This window comes from Balaenoptera musculus, chromosome 4 (genome assembly GCF_009873245.2).
Source record: "Balaenoptera musculus isolate JJ_BM4_2016_0621 chromosome 4, mBalMus1.pri.v3, whole genome shotgun sequence".
Lineage (NCBI taxonomy): Eukaryota > Metazoa > Chordata > Mammalia > Artiodactyla > Balaenopteridae > Balaenoptera > Balaenoptera musculus.
The window spans coordinates 90779223-90796754 of record NC_045788.1 but is presented as its reverse complement, the minus strand read 5'-3'; the positions used below and the strand labels follow the sequence as shown (position 1 = coordinate 90796754).

At 38.0% G+C, this 17532-nt stretch overlaps 2 pseudogenes; both read left to right on the top strand.

Moving 5' to 3' along the window:
* The first annotated feature begins 4765 nt into the window (after positions 1-4765).
* LOC118895008 lies at positions 4766-5165 on the top strand (annotated as a pseudogene).
* Positions 5166-5765: 600 nt separating this feature from the next.
* Positions 5766-6385, top strand: LOC118894026 (annotated as a pseudogene).
* Positions 6386-17532: the final 11147 nt, after the last annotated feature.

Below are 17532 nucleotides of genomic sequence, written 5' to 3'. Positions count from 1 at the left end.
TAATAAGTATCTTACCAGTACCCTTGCTTAAATTTTCCAGTGATTCCACTGGCTTATAAAAAAAAACCCTAACTATTCTACCTGTCATTTAAAGTGTTCCATGATTTAGTGTCGTCTCACCTGTTGTTGGTTAAATTGTGTTCCCCAGAAAGATATGTTCAAATCCAAACCCCCAGTACCTGTAAATATGACTTTATTTGGAAATAGCATCTTTACATGTAATCAAGTTAAGATGAGGTTCTGCTGGATTAGGTTGGGCCCTAATGCAACGACTGGTGCCTTTGTAAGAAAAAGAAGAGAGAGATCTGGACAAAGAGACAAGAGGAGACACAGGAAAGAAAGCCATGTGAAAACATAGACAGACTGAAGTGATGCATCTACGTGCCAAGGAATGCCAAGGATTGCCAGGAGCCACCAAAGCTCGGAGGAAGCAAGGAAGGATTCTTCTGTGAAGCCTTCAGAGGGAGTATGGCCTTGCCAACTCTTTGATTTTGGACTTCTGACCTCCTAAGAGAGAACAAATTTCTGTTGTTTTAAGCCACAAAGTTTGTGGTAATTTGTCATGGCAGCCCTAAGAAACTAACACGCTACCCATCTAATTCTAACCCACACTACTGCCAAACACTCCCCATTTATCTAAGCAGAGTTCTCTTCCCTGTTCCCATCTTCCAATTAATTACTGCATCTCTCTTTGTCCTTTCCTTCTACTGAAAGCAACAAAGCAAAGCAGTGCACACACCTACAAGTCGTGGCTGAGTTATAACTGGCATCTTCTGGCACTCTGCTAGGCAGGGCTACTTGTCCCAAACACTGAGTCAGAGTACACCTGGTATAAAGAGAGTCCCACACATTTGTTAACTTAAATAAAAATGTTAAGAAGATATTAAGTTTTTTTAGTAAGTGCTTAGAGTTATAAGTAGAACAATTCTTTCCCTGTCATATTCTTTGTTCATCAAAAAGAAAAAAGAATGTTTAAGTGAGATAATAATTTATAGAAATGGATGTGCAAAACTATAGAAGCCCTTCCTCTGCTAGTCAGCCACCTCTTAGCTGTCAGAAAATGTATGAATTACAGTGGCTTTAACCAACTGGACCAAAAATGACTTCCAAATTGTAATTCAATAACCCAGTACCCTAGCAAGGTAGCCTCATTATAGGTCCCATTTGGAATGTCGGATACAGCATATGAAGAGCTCCTCAAGAAATTAAGGAGGTCACTTATCCTTTTCCCAAAAATACTTTACATGGTAACTTGTGCAAAATAAATACAACACTTTTTAATACAGTACACAATGATCACGCAGAGAGATTTGAGGGGCAGAATCTGGAATGCAGGAAGTGATCATACTACTGTATCCTGCAGTGGTCCGTATACATCTGGAGCCCTGAATACCCAGTGGCTACCACATCTTTAAAGGTAAGTAGATGACCTGGAAGGCACTAATGGGAGCAAGAGGGAGAAGAGGCTTGAGAAACAGCAGAATTATACAGTGATATTTAACTTGAAGAACAGAAGTCTCTGAAAAACCTTAATTACCTTAATAAGTAAGAAGGACCTTTCTATCACAGAATCAGACTTATTTTTTGTGCCCCAAAGAGTAAAGCTGACACCAATAAATGAAAGTTACTGGAAGACAAATTCTGAATTGTCATAAGAGAGATTCCTAAAAATCAAGTTAGTAATTGTGAATTGTCCCTGGAAATGTTCATGCAAAGACTTGCAACTACTTGACAATAGTATCTTAGTTATCTTTACAGCCCTAGTGCATAGCATAGATACTCCCATGTAATAACTGACTACTACGTATTTGATAAATCAAGGGAAATTCAAACAGACCCTTCTAAACCTAGGATTCCAGTATTTTGGGATTCCAAAAGAAACTCAACTACGAGACACTATTTTCCTTTCAATGGGTCACATTATCATAATTTTCTTTATGCTGGATGCATACCCCTCAGGAAAATAAAGAAGGACACCAAACATCTCAGTAGGGATATCCAAGGCAATACCACATAGTAATAAGTGTAAAATGTGAAACACTTTAGTTCAAAGGTTCAAATACATATATTTACACATATACTTAATCCCTATAAAATTCCCCTTATTCAAGGCAAAAGTGAGCTGCAACTTATCAAACCTTTACCACATACATTAAGCTCAGTGCTTTCATATTCATTCAAAAGCATTTCTTGAATGCTGACCATATGCCAGACATGTCTAACACTGTCAACCAATTTAGTGAGGTAGGGATTAATATCTTCACTTGAAGGCCAAAGGAGTTATGTAACTTGTCCAAGTTCAGGCCACCACTAGCCCATACAGAGCATTTGTGCAAACAAAAAAAACAAGGTACCTCTTCCTCAAGACATTTTACTCCCATTTGTCAGAAAATGTATCATAATATACTAATTTTATTTGAACAAGAAACTTTACTGCCCTCTGCCCTAAAATTGTCTCAATAAATATTCAAATTGATAAGTCTATGATATAAACAGTGTGTACCTTAGATCAGTTTCTTTGTACAGTGCACAATTTACTCAATGGTAAGTGACAATCCCATCAGTCCCATATGAAATCTAATAAATGTAGCATCAGGGATTTTACTCCGAAGTACTACCATTAACTCCCACCCTAAATGGGAATCATCAAGAATTTCATGTGAATTACATAATCCTCTGGCTGCATATGATTGCTGTCTCCTTTCTGCACTGTCTCATACTCAAGGCACTTACGAAATGTATTTAGGTGGACATAAACCCACTGAAAACATAGAAAGCAACAAATGCTAGATGAATGAGAAGGGTTCCTCAGAAAGCCCATCATCAGCATTTCCCAAATAAGAACTGCTTCTCTAAAGCCTGATTTTTACCTACCAGGCAAATTGAAAAATATTATTAAGATTAATATAAAGTAATTGTTCTCATAAATGTCAAGCAAATACTCACTTGGAACCTGAAGACCTTAATTATAACAAAAAAGATTTTAATCAGATTCCACTAAGAGGGAATCTTAGTGCTTCAGATCAAATTCAAAGTCAGGTCAAAGTGCTTCAGATCAATATTCAGTCTAACTCTGGAAGAAAGATATTTAGATAACAAGGGTTTTTACGAAAAGATTTTGCCTCTTCCTAGAGGAAGATATTCCAGAGTGTGAAACGGCCTTGACACCCAGTGAAAATAAAAATGTCTTCAGAACGAACAGTGTTATGTTTGTGTATGTGGTGCTTTAGATTCATCCAAACCTCCCTTGTTGGGTCTCTATTATGTTTCAAGTTTTGTGTCAGATGCTGAGAACACAGTGATGATCAAATCCAGACCATGCTCTGCTCTCATTCCAGCAGGCAAAATTAATGTAAAAAAGGAAAGTGTGATAACTGCTACAATAGAGATCTAGACAAAATGTAACAGACCCACTTGCTCTTGCCTTGATTTGTTCTCTGAACATGATTTCTTGGAATTCAGGTAAATAGAGCTCACAAAATTTTAAGTATGCTTTAAAATTAACGTAAAGACCAATCACTATCATCATATCTGGCACACAGTAAATACATAATAGATGTGGAATGAATAAATAAATGAACTTTCCAGCTTACAAATTAGAGTTGGGCCATAAGCAAACATCCCCATCAATTATAAAAGAAGTGTTCATGAATACAAAATATTTTTCAAAAGCCAGAAGCTTAAGGCAATTTGAATTGAGAGAAGAGACCATTTAAAATACAAACCTCATACTGACCAGCCTAAAACATACATGAAGTATTTCCTATATCTATCTCTTAGGCTATTTAATGATATATTTTCAGCATCTCAGCAGCACATTTATTTTTATTTTCCAAGTCATGTGGGCTATTGTTTTTTTCCTAAATCCCAACCATATCTATCAATATGGCTTTGGCAAGAGTGATCAATTATGAGGAGCTCTAATAATTTCCATTGTTTTCAGCCATCCAGACAGAGATCTGGGTTTCAAAGCAAAACAGAGACGGGGACAGAGACAGGCAGATTGCCCCCTGTACAGAGGGATCTATATTCATGAGTTCCAACTGTTTAGGTGGATAATTTGAGAAGGTTTGTACCTTCAACAGTTTTAACCACTCCACCCTATACTAACCAAGCCTGCCCAAAGACATTTCACTGAAATAGAAGCAAAATGCTATCTACCTTACTTTTTCTTCTAATTCTGTGCTTTCGGACTTCTTTTCATTCCTCTCACATTCTATTATAAATAACTCGAGGATGGAACACAGTCTGTGCTGTTCTCCCTCATCAGCACCTAGCCCAGCACCATATGCAATGAAGCACTTATAAAATGCCTTGTGACGATTGGCTACACACGAAGCCACCGCACATATGAAACTCAGAAGCTGGCACTTTTTTTAAAACATGCTTTTAGGCAATGCCTGATGTGAAGAAGAGTCACAAAATACTAAAATTAAAAGAGGCCTTTACGCTATTTAAAATACAGTTCCTGTCAACTATTTGTCGAACCCTGTGAGCTTCTTACATACTAATTTCCACACGACCACTTACCAGGAAACAGTTTCAAACTTTCTAGGCGGAGTCCATGGGACGTGAGACGGGAAGGAAACCTACTCTACAGCTTGCACCCTCCAGCCCGGTACGGAGGCGGTGCACCTGCACCCCGGCGGGTGGTGCCCTAGCTACCTGGCCTTTCCCTCAATTTCTCCTCGTGCAGGGCACTCGGCACTCAGGAGGCCGAGCTGTCAGCAAGACGGGCCCCAGATTGTCTACAGCCACAGAAAAAATGGTGGAAAAGTCACCCTTGCCATTTCCAGAAAGAGCGATCTATGGCTTTCTTTGCCGTTAAGCTCCCAATTTTGGTGCACACTATATCTCATGTGGCCTTTTATTCCTGAATCTTGGTTGAACGCCTTAGGCTCAACCTATTGGCCTCAAAAATATCAGGCAGTTGCATCGCCTATCTACCTCATTATTACTATAGCAATCCGTTACATAGTCTTATTTGGAATAAACATGATGAGTACCTCCCCACTCAACTCCATTCATGTAATCACAGATAACGATGCTAAAAATCAACAGCAGAAGAAATACCAAGAGGCCAGCTAGCATTAGAAGATATTTCTATTAGTGAAGTAAACTAAATATTCCTTCTTACAACCAAGGAACTTCACACCAAAAATTGAATTGTATGTAGACTAACATCAAGCATTTATTATTTTTGACATAATAATATTGATCATAATTATTCTATCTTTCTTATTAATATCCAGTATTGAAATGTAAAAAGAAAAAAAAGTAAGTTGAACGTCTCTTAGATTAAGTTCCATTAATATTGTAAATGTTCTCAAATACTAGACATTAATAGATAGAATACTGCATTACTATATAGATATAGATAACTTCATAGTACAACTACATATAGATACTATACATGAAAACTACATATATAGTATACTCTATAGTATAACATAGTATACTTGCAGAGAGGATCCACTTCTCAGTAACCCAATGAAATTCTGGAACCATTTATGCTGACAGTTTTCTTAGATATTGGCATTCAATACAATTTAAGTAGAACAATTAAACAGGAGCAGACAATTTGGGTTACACCATTAAGGCAGCAAAAAGCATGTTCCAATATACTATGAATTTTGTACAATGAAACACTGATAAGTTAATTCTTGACTCAAAAAGGAAATAAGTTTCAGCTTCCTTTTGAAAAACAGGCATCATCATTGCTCGCTACCTATCTTCAGGTTTCTACCAAATCTTCAATAGGTTGCATGTACTCAGATCTGATAAGAATTGCACAGGCAGAAATGTTGAAAATTCATATGTATTGGCAACTTACGTAATCATTAAAAAGAGATTCAGGAGCAGCAGAGTCAAGATGGAGGAGTACACGGCACGAGCCTTGCCCCTGGCGCAATGTGGACCACTGTGGTGGGGTCTTTACGATGGGAGCCATAGGTGGTGGGATCTTTCAAGCAAAGGTTTTCGCAATTCTCGGGTGGGAGTAAACCACAGACTACGAGGGAATCTGACAGCTATTAGAACCAGGGCTCTGCAGTTGGGAGGTAGCTTTGCAGTTTGGGGAGGTCTGTTTTCCATGATTGACTGCAGTATGGTTCAAGTCAGAGGGAAAGAAGACCCCTGGAACTGCATCACGAGTGGTGCCTTAACAGGAGCCATCCTGGCAGCAAGAAATGGACCAGTGGCCATGGTTGGGTCAGCCGCGATGGGTGGCATTCTGCTAGCTCTCATCGAAGGAGCTGGTATCTTGTTGACCAGATTTGCCTCTGCCCAGTTTCCCAACAGTCCTCCGTTTGCTGAAGACCCCCCCCAGCTGCCTTCATCCCAGTTACCATCCTCACCTTTCAGGCACTATCAACAATACCAATAGGATCTCTCTCCCAGGACCTCCTTAACAGAATGAGCTGTGGTTCAAGGAAGGATTTCAGAAGATCAAGTTCAGTCTATTTTTAAAACTGTAGGTGGGACAACTATGGCCAAATAGGCTATGAAGAGACATTTAGCACCTTTTTCTATTTAAGGGAACGTGGGAGATCAATGGAACAGAATAGAAAGCCCAGAGATAAACCCACGCACATATGGTCACCTTATTTTTGATAAAGGAGGCAAGAATATACAATGGAGAAAAGACAGCCTCTTCAGTAAGTGGTGCTGGGAAAACTGGACAGCTACATGTAAAAGAATGAAATTAGAACACTCCCTAACACCATACACAAAAATAAACTCAAAATGGATTAAAGACCTAAATGTAAGGCCAGACACTATAAAACTCTTATAAGAAAACATAGGCAGAACACTCTATGACATAAATCACAGCAAGATCCTTTTTGACCCACCTCCTAGAGAAATGGAAATAAAAACAAAAATAAACAAATGGGACCTAATGAAACTTAAAAGCTTTTGCTCAGCAAAGGAAAAGACGAAAACAAGATGAAAAGACAACCCTCAGAATGGGAGAAAATATTTGCAAACGAAGTAACTGACAAAGGATTAATCTCCAAAATTTACAAGCAGCTCATGCAGCTCAATATCGAAAAAACAAACAACCCAATCCAAAAATGGGCAGAAGACCTAAAGAGACATTTATCGAAAGAAGATATAAAGATTGCCAACAAACACATGAAAGGATGCTCAACATCACTAATCATTAGAGAAATGCAAATCAAAACTACAATGAGGTATCACCTCACACCAGTCAGAATGGCCATCATCAAAAAATCTACAAACAATAAATGCTGGAGAGGGCATGGAGAAAAGGAACCCTCTTGCACTGTTGGTGGGAACGTAAATTGATATGGCCACTATGGAGAACAGTATGGAGGTTCCTTAAAAAACTAAAAATAGAACTACCATACGACCCAGCAATCCCACTACTGACATATAACCTGAGAAAACCATAATTCAAAAAGAGTCATGTACCACAGTGTTCATTGAAGCTCTATTTACAATAGCCAGGACATGGAAGCAACCTAAGTGTCCATCGACAGATGAATGGATAAAGAAGATGTGGCACATCTATACAATGGAATATTACTCAGCCATAAGAAGAAATGAAATTTGAGTTATTTGTAGTGACCTAGAGTCTGTCATACAGAGTGAAGTAAGTCAGAAAGAGAAAAACAAATACAGTATGCTAACACATATATATGGAATTAAAAAAAAATAGTTCTGAAGAACCTAGGGGCAGGACAGGAATAAAGACGCAGACATAGAGAATGGACTTGAGGACACGGGGAGGGGGAAGGGTAAGCTGGGACAAAGTGAGAGAGTGGCATGGACATATACACACTACCAAATGTAAAATAGATAGCTAGTGGGAAGCAGCCACATAGCACAGGGAGATCAGCTCGGTGCTTTGTGACCACCTAGAGGGGTGGGATAGCGAGGGTGGGTGGAAGGCTCAAGAGGGAGGGGATATGGGGATATATGTATACGTATAGCTGATTCACTTTGTTATAACGCAGAAACTAACACACCATTGTAAAGCAATTATACTCCAATAAAGATGTTTAAAAAAAAAAAAAAGATTCAAGTAGTTACATGGTGGAAGTTTTGTGTTCTAGTTTTTCTCATTTAAAAAGTTTCTCATTACCCCTTAGAGTTTGAATACAAAAAAATATTTCTAATACTTCCACCTAGGTCTATATAAATTCCCCCTAACTTCACTCTTTTCCTCTGTTGAAATCAAATGTGCATCTAGTTTACATAGGCACAGTATAGTACTAAGGCAACTAGTAAGTGCTCATATTTCATTCAGCAGATATTTATTACAAATATATGCAAACTTTGTATAAAGTGCTGGAGTACTAGGGATTGTGCAAAGATAAATAAAAAGGATAGTCACCTTTCCTGATTTGTAATTTAAGCAAAATGAATACAAATAAAATAAAATAGTAAAGAGAAGAAATGGAATGAAAGGGAATAAAATGATAAAGTGAAAAGGATTGGGAAGTTATTTTTCTACTCTTGGCTCCTTCTTATGTGATTATCATACTGTTGTTCTACATTTTGCTAAATTACTATAAAAAGCTTAAAGGCAGAGTCTATCATATTTTTCACCATATCTTTAACATTTGCCATAGTGGAAAATATACATTTAAGTGAGTAAGTAAACAGTAAAATATCACACAGGAGAAACAAAATTCTATAAGCACTAAAACCAACACTGTGACTGGAACTACCTCAAGTATTAAGGAATCAGCTTATTGTTATCTGAAATAAATGATGTAAATGTTTTCTCAAATTTTTATCTCAAAATTCACCATTTGTGCCTTTGAGGTGCAGGCTTCAGAAGTTAGAAATTACATTCTTAGTGGTATTTACAGCCAAAACTAAATCTTTCAACAGTAGCTCAGGCTGGATTTCTAGGTTTATCACAACAGGATGTAATTTTGTATATAAATATGCATGTGATTTTCTAAATATTAAAAGATTCTTCTCTAGTCATGTTCCTCATGGAGAAAGAGTCTGAGCAAAAACAAAATGCTGAAACAAGGCCCTTAGTTTTTAATTTGCTTTTACTGAGTGAGAGGGGATCCTGGTACCTAATTACCTAATCCCACTGGAAGAACTGGCATGCAGGAACTAGCAGCCCATGGTTGCTGGAGTTATGAAACCTGGAAAAAATAACATGAAACTCCTATGCTCAAACACACATATTTGTACATGGGCTGACTTCCATCCAGTAGACAGCCCAGACCTCTTTAGAAATTGCAGAGTAAATCAGGAAATTAGCTCCAAGGATTATGTGCTTCTGCTCTGCTTCAGGGGCGCCAATTCACATCATAATGGTTCTGAGAAGTTTTCGTGACCAAACCCAAGAACAAGGAGGCAGAAGACCTGAAGGCTCGCAAATGACCCATCCACGCTCTTCTGTGGAGACAGAACAGTTGCTATCCAACACCCTCGGAGGAATGCAGATGATCTGTTCAGGACTGAAGTGCTTTGCCCTCATTGTATGTAAATTATTCATTACCCCCTCCTTTTGCACATTTTGCCCTCCATTCTCCCTGCTTACTTCACCACTTTTTCTCTGAGCTACCTCAATTGCCTTGTGCTTTGCTCCCTTCAGAAACTTAAAAAGGAAACTAGATTCATTAGCCAAATAACAGAATCATACATTTCTTTTTGATATACTGGGGAGTAGGGAAGATGTTTTGGGATTTCTCTGATATTCAGCTTTTTAGAAAACAATTCCTTAAATTATTGTTTTAAATATTTGAACTGCTTCGTCTAACTTTCTCTGATAGCACGCTAACATTAGACTAAAACATGGAACGTTTTGAAAACCTATTTCTGTTGTCAGTGCTTCCACATGAACAGCAGGGGGCAATAGCATACCAAGAATTGTGGAAACTGTCTCAAGCTCTAAGAAACACTGTTGAATTGCTGCACTGGGTCTGTGTACCCCAACGCGATGATCTCAGCTCTCAGATGAAGTCTTTTGTTTTGTGTCCTATTTTACAATGCACTGTTCAGTTTTCTATGAGTTGTGACTTATTCAGACAGCATTTCACTGACAGTTTAGCTTAAGAAGAAAAAAAAAAAAGGTGAAGGAGAAAAAAAAAGAGGAAAGAGAAAATTAAAGTGCAGCAAAATGAAACACAAAAAGACAAGGAAGAAGTAATCCTGCATGTATTGAAAGTTTGTCCCTTCTCTGTTCCCATCCACTGGAATCTTAAACATTGTTTTCCTGGATTACAGACTTAATTCACCCTTAACCCTTCCCTCATAGATACATCCATTTCATTCTACCTTCTCTGTCATACAGTTTTCTGTTAAAACAACATATTTCTTTATAAAAAGAACAAACTGTTTTAAGCTGAATACTTTTTAAAAGAATTCAAAAAACTGTGCTGTGTGCTGGCCTTTGGTCAAGCGTCTCTGTATAGAATTTTAATGTTTTTCTGCTTTTTAAACATTTATTAGTCAAGATACATTTCATTGCTATGTTTCAATAAAGTTATTCCCCTGTAAATTCACGCCTTCATCTAAACAGCAAAAAGCTGAAGTTCTGAAGCTATATCTGATGAGTTTGGGGGTAGAATATAAAGTAGAAACTGGAACATCAGAGATTTGAGGAATATATTCAAGGATCATTTCCACTGCATTGGAAGGTGTTTCAGCAGAGATTAAGCTATTTCATGCATAATTTGAGTTGCACCCCAAAATATAAAACCCATAAGACTGGCTTCTTTCTCCTACCTAGGCTGGAATTCCCAGAGTTACTAATGCATTCCCACAGAGTTATTAATTTATGACTGTGGGATGGCAGAAGTAATATTATTTCAACATCTGGCACTAAAATTCCTCGTCAAGGGATAGTCCTTTCCCTCCCTGAGACTGAGGGCCCTATCTGATACCCTCGACTTTATCCCCTCTGGCCTGTCTCCTACTATTCTCCTGCACACAGCGCTCCAGTCAAGCCAGCCTCCTTGCTGTTCTCTGAAAACACACCAAGTAATCTTGTTGTGCCTCCGGGCCTTGCTGTTCTCTCAGTCAGGGTAAGTCTTAGCCCACTTATCCAAACGACTCATTCCTTCACCTACTTCAAGAGTTTGTGCGAAAGTCACTTTCTCCCTGAGGCTCTCCCTGACCACCTACTTAAAATAGAAAACTCCCCCCTAGCATTTCCTACTCTCCTCCCCCTCCTTTATCTTCCTCAATAGCACTTATCATCATCAAATATTATATGCTACATTTTACGTATAATAAAGATGAGCTACTGAAATCAAACATATCTACCAACAGAGGGCTTAACCTCCTATTAAAAGGACAAAACGGTTGATTCCAAAGCAAAACCCAACTCTTTGCTGCACATAAAAGACAAAGACACACCTACAACAATTCAGAAATGCTAACAATGAAAGGATGCACAAAGGTATACCAAGAAAACACAAATACAAAGAAAGAATTGAGATTTTGAAATCCAACTAAGTAGAATTTAGACCCAAACCTATTACCAAGTCAAAGAGCACTTTACAAATGCTAAATGCTACAATTCACAGTGAAAATAAAATATTTATGAAAGATATGCAGCAAATAACACAGTAGCTTCTTTCATTTAGCAGAAACTACAAGAGACTCAAAGAGACTAGAAATACATAAATAATAGCAGACTTTAGTATACTTCCCTTGGTCCAAGACCAAAAATGGTACCAAAAAACATTTATAATAATTGACTCCATAATTACAGAAACATCTATACTTCAATAAATTACATAAGGAAAAGTACAAATAATATTCTCCATCAACAAGATGATAAAAGTATGAATCCATAACAATCAAAACATAAGAAAATCTTCCCACTGTGAAATTTAAAATTTTTCTATTAAACTTAGCTTGACTCAAGGAAAAAATAACAACTGATCATGAAATTTTCTAGAAAAAAATAATGAAAACATGATATCAGAGTTTACAGGATACTGCTAAAGAGTGTTTAGAAAAAGATTCATAGATTTAAATATTTGTATCAATAAAAATGAGAGAAAATGAGTTAGACATTATACTCAAAAAGTTAGAAATATTTAAGACTTGCTTTTTTTTTCTCCCCACTTTGGACTTAATTTTCTTTTTAATTAAGCAACCTAGATTTGAAAACAACCTGAAACAAATAAACCTAGCTGTATCAAACTGCATTTAGCACTTTTATAATTCATTATAGCATTGGTTCTGTTATTTTGAAACTAACATATATTATGGGAAAAAGTAAATAAGCAATTACGTTAACATTATTAGGAACCATGCTTTTCAGCAGAAAAGAGATTCAATATAAAATTAAATAAGTAAAAAATTCTATAACCTTTCATTAGAATTGGAGTATCAGCACAAGTTTATGATTTATTTTTCTTTGAAAAACCACATATTTCCTAGATCTTGTATTTAAAAGTCCGAGAAGTAACAACAAGCCTTTTAGCCATGAACATCCTACGTGCACAGATTGTGGTCACCAAATACCATTTTCACTGAAAGCAATGAAGTCTCCTTTGAGAAATGGCTGATTCTAGGTCTGGAGCAGTAAATGAGACTGTTCCAATACGAGACTGGGACTCTTAAAGTATCCAAAAGCAAGGAAGCTATCAAGACATTTGCAGTTATCAAATGAACATAGAAGCCAAAGATGGGCAATTTGAGCTTTAAAATGAATAATCACTGCAATTATATAAAAGCGTAAATAGAGATGCCAATAGAATCAATGCAAAACTAGAAGCAATAGGAAATTCAATATGAGAGTGAGATACAAAATTGCATGTAGAAATCGATGTCTTCATATATTTAAGCAATAAGCAATTATAGGGGAAAATAGAACAGACGACCCCATTTACATAACCAACAAAAATAAAAAAATATCCTAGGAGTAAATGTTATAGGAACTGTGCAAAACCTATATGAGAAAAGCTTTAAAGCTTTCCTGAAAGATAGAAAACTGTGACTTGAATAAAAGGAAAAATAAACTTTTCTCCTCAATTGAATAATGCAAAATCATAAATTAATGCCAATTTTCAAAGTATTTTTTACGCAGCTAGTTTCTGTAGTTTACATGGAAAAAATAAATAAGCAAGATTATTTCCCCCCAAAACAGGAAATCAAAATAAGAAAACAGCAATAAGGCAGGCCTAGCTCTACCAGATATTGGAACATATTATACAGTTTCTATAATTAAAACAGTATAATATTAGCACTTGAGTAGACAATCAGATCAACAGAAAAAAACAGTAAATATAGATGTAGAGCCACGTACCATGTGGAAATTTATGTGATAAAAGTGGTATCTCAAATCACTGCTAGATAAATGGGCTTTTGAAAATTAAATGTTGTTAGAACAGCTAAATAGGTCTGTGAAATAGAAAACATCGGATATAACATCACCTAAGTGGAATTCCAGCCAGAAAAGCCAAAAAATTCAACGTCAATCTTTCAATGAGGACCAATTTGAGTATCCAAATTGAAGGATATTCTGGAAAACCACTGGTCTGAACTTTCCCAAAAAAGTCAATGCCAGAAAAAAAAACAATCAGCAAAAAAGGCTGAGGAAGTAGTCTAAACTGAAGGAAGCTCAAGAGACTTGATGACTAAAATCAATACGTGATCCTTGTTATATCCTGGATTTTTATTCTACAGACAACAACAGGGTAAGCAAGGATTTGGGGTGGCGTGGGGGGACAATGGAGGAAATTCTAACATGGACTGTATATTAACTAAGAGTAATGTAACAACGTTTAGTGCATTCTGCCTCCCCGGGTCTGAAAAGCCTAGGGAAACATTTCCTAAAGACACAGTACTGTGATCCTATAGGCCAGTAGCCGCAGTTGGGGCGATTTTGCCCTGCCCCGCCCTCCCCACACCCACGTGATAATGTCTGAAAACATTTTGGGTTGTCACAAGTTGGGGAGGGGAGGGCCGGGTGCTACTGGCATCCAGCAGCGTGTGAAGGCCAGGAGTGCTACTGAACACTGTACAACGCCCACGACAGCCCCACTCCCCTCACTACAAAGAGACTTCACGCCAGAATCAACAGCGCCACAGTTGATAAGCCTTGATGTAGGAGAATCCCTTATTCTAAGGGGATAGTACTGCGATATTAAGCTGAATTAAATGAAATGGTCTTCCGCGCAGGTCAAATATTGGTAACATTTAAGGGTGAAGGGTTATGACGTCCACAACTCACTCTCAAATTGTTCAGCAAAACACACTGTACATGTCCTTCCGCCCTGCTTTCCTCCTCCCTCTGGTACCGAAGCAGGGTCGTACTCCTCCTAGGGCGGACGGACCCGCCGAGCCTGCGCGGTGGGAGGACCCTGCGAGCGACCACTGCGCAGGCGCTGGGTGGCAGCCGCGCCCACGCGGCGCTTCTCCAAAAGTTAACAGAGGTGGGGTAGACCTCGCAGTCACCTCGGCTGCCTGGAGCAGAGGACAGAAGAGAAAGCTCCCGAGGGGGCTCCGCTGTCTTCTCCAGGAGTGACAACGCTGCTTTCTCAGTTGAACCCCGCCCCCTCCTCTGCGATCCGCTGCGGGCTGCAGGGAGCATCGCTTATCCTTTGGAGCCCTCTGCCAGGAAGAGCCCGTTGCGTGCGGCCCCTGGTGCCTGGCCATTCCCGTGCAGGCTGGATTCTCCAGAGGTGATCACGCTCTCCTTAGTGGATTCTGACTTCCTTTCTGACGAGCCTGGGCAGTACTACAGCTCGTGACCACTGACTGAAAATGCCCGGGCAGGCTCATTCCACACCGGGCTTCTCGCCAACAAGAGCTTACCCAGGTAACATTTTTAAATACCTTAAAAATTTTCAGCCTAGAGTTTCTTAATCAAGGAGTTGACAGACTTTTTCTGTAAAAAGCCAGATAGCAAATATTTTAGGATTTGCAGGGCAGGAACAGTCGTCTCTGTCGCTTATTTGTCTTTTTTTTTTTTTTTAACAACCTCATAAAAATGTAAGAAAAAAAAAAACCCGCTCTTAGCTTCGGGCTTTACAAAAACATGGGGATTACTCTGATTAGATTACAGTCTTTCAGTTTACCCAGCACGGAGGCTAGAGCTTCAGTCTCTGGTCCAACCACAGTTTTGCAGTAAAGACTCAGGTTCCAGGAGGACCACGACCCACCGGGCTTACTGGGCGCCACCTACGGAGGCTGTTTACCATCTTTTGGGCCCCTACACCTGCACCTCTGCTCTTCTCTACTGAGTGGCCGTTGAGTTCCTGGCAGTCAGGAGGGCTGCCAGGAAACCCCCAGAAACCCCCAAACCCCCAGAAACCCCCAGACAAGCAGCCACACCCTCCCTCACTCTAAAATGACAGTCCCTTCCTATCTGGGAGCAAAAACCAAAGTCCTTACACTGTGATTAAATTAGTATAAACAATACAAGAAGATCTCAGACAACTGTATTTATATAGCATTTTTTCTACTGATAGATGTAATATATCTATGTCCACTCTGGTAATTTGGAAAATACTGAAAAGCATATGGACAAAAATTAAAATTCAGCATACTCCCAACCCACAAAAATGAACTGCCAAAATGTTTATGTATTCTAGTCCGGCTTTTCAATGCATATTAATAGGACAATTTACTGAACTGGATTTCTAAAAAAGTTTTCTTAATAAACTTTTGTTGAATTACAAAATCCCAAAATGTGGTGAAACTGTATAAATCTACAGTTCAATAAACTTTCAAAGACTGACTGACACAAACATAACGTTGCAGCTGCCACCCAAATCAAGAAATAGAGCGTGCCTAGCTAGCTCCTCCAGCCCCTGCTCAGTCAAGGGCGACTTCTCCCCAGATATAACCATAGTCAAAAGATTAGTTTTGTCTTTCCTTTAATTTCACATGAAATGAATTATTCAGTAAATATTCTGTAGTATTGTATTTCTTTCACTCCATATTACATTTGAGATTCATCCATTGTTGCATGTAACAGGTCTGTATTTTATTTTATGCTGTATGGCATTTAATTGTGTGAATATGCTGCAGTTTATCATTTATACTGTTATTTTTTAAATTTCAGCTATATTAAGGTATAATTCCTATACCATACAATTTTCATCCATTTAAAATGTAGAGTTTAATGTTTCTTTAGTATATTCACAGGTAAGTGCAACCATTGACAGGCACAGTCTGTTTTAGAACATTTTCATCACCTCAGAACAACTCCATATTCTTTAGCTGTCACTCCCCTACCCTGCATCCTCTCCAGCCCTAAGCAACCACTAATCTATTTTTTGTCTCTATAGATTTGCCTATTCTAGATAGTTCATAAAAATGGAGTCATATGTCTTTTGTGGCTGGTCCCTTATACTGATCCTGAATATTCATGTTATTTCCAGGTTTGGAGCTATTGCAAATAATACTGCTGTGAACATTACTATACTTATCAGCATATTATGCGTATCTAAAGCTATATATGTATCACATAGATACATATTTCTCTTGGGATATATACCTAAAAGTAGAATAGCTCCGACATAGGTTATGTTTATGGTTAGCTATAGTTGATAGTGCCAAACAATTGTCCAAATTTACACTCCCAACAGCAGCGTGTGAGACTTTTCATTGCTCCACACCCTCACCAACATTGGTGGTTGTGTGGTTTCAGTTTACACTTCTTGATGACTAATGAAAAAAAGCACCTTTTCATGTAATTATTAGTCATTTGAATATCCCCTTTAGTAAAATGCCTTTTGGGTCTTTATTCCATTTTTGGTGAGGCTGTCTTTTTCTGTTTGACTTATAGTGAGTCCATTTTCATTTATGAGTACTGCAAACAAACACTTTTCCTAATCTGTGACTTGCATTTTAACCATCTCATTGTTAAATTTTAATGACTGTAAATTTTAAATTTTTATTGAAGTCTAACTTTTCAATCTTCTTTTATAGTTAGTACCTTTGCTATCCTAAGAAACCATTGCCTACAAGGATCTTCTCCTATTTTACCATCTAAAAACAATGTTTGGGGGACTTCCTTGGTGGTCCAGTGGTTAGGACTCCACGCTTCCACTGCAGAGGGCAAGGGTTCGACTCCTAGTCAGGTAACTAAGATCCCACATGCCATAAGTTAAAAAAATAAATTAATTAAAAATAAAAACATAATGTTTTTCTTTGAATCTTTAAATCTACTAACCACGTAGCATTGATTTTGGAGTATGGTGTGCAGTTAAGTGTTAATTTTATTTTCATATAGCTATCCCGCTGACCCAGGTGGTCTTCTTGAAAGACTATTCTTTTCCCACTGCCCTGCAGTGTCACCCTTCTCATAAATCAATAGAAACATAAATCAGTACAGATACTGGAATTAATAGACAAGGTCTTTAGCCATGATAAACATGTTAAGGAATCTTACTAAAACGAGATGTAATATGTGAAGAAGTAGAGAATTTCGAGAGAGATACAGGTAATATTTTTTTATGAGATGGAAATCCTACAACTGAAAAATATAATATCTGAAATTATTTGATAGGTTATCAGTAGGTTGGACACAGTCATGAAAGCATCATTAAACTTGAAGACAGGTTGCTAGAAATC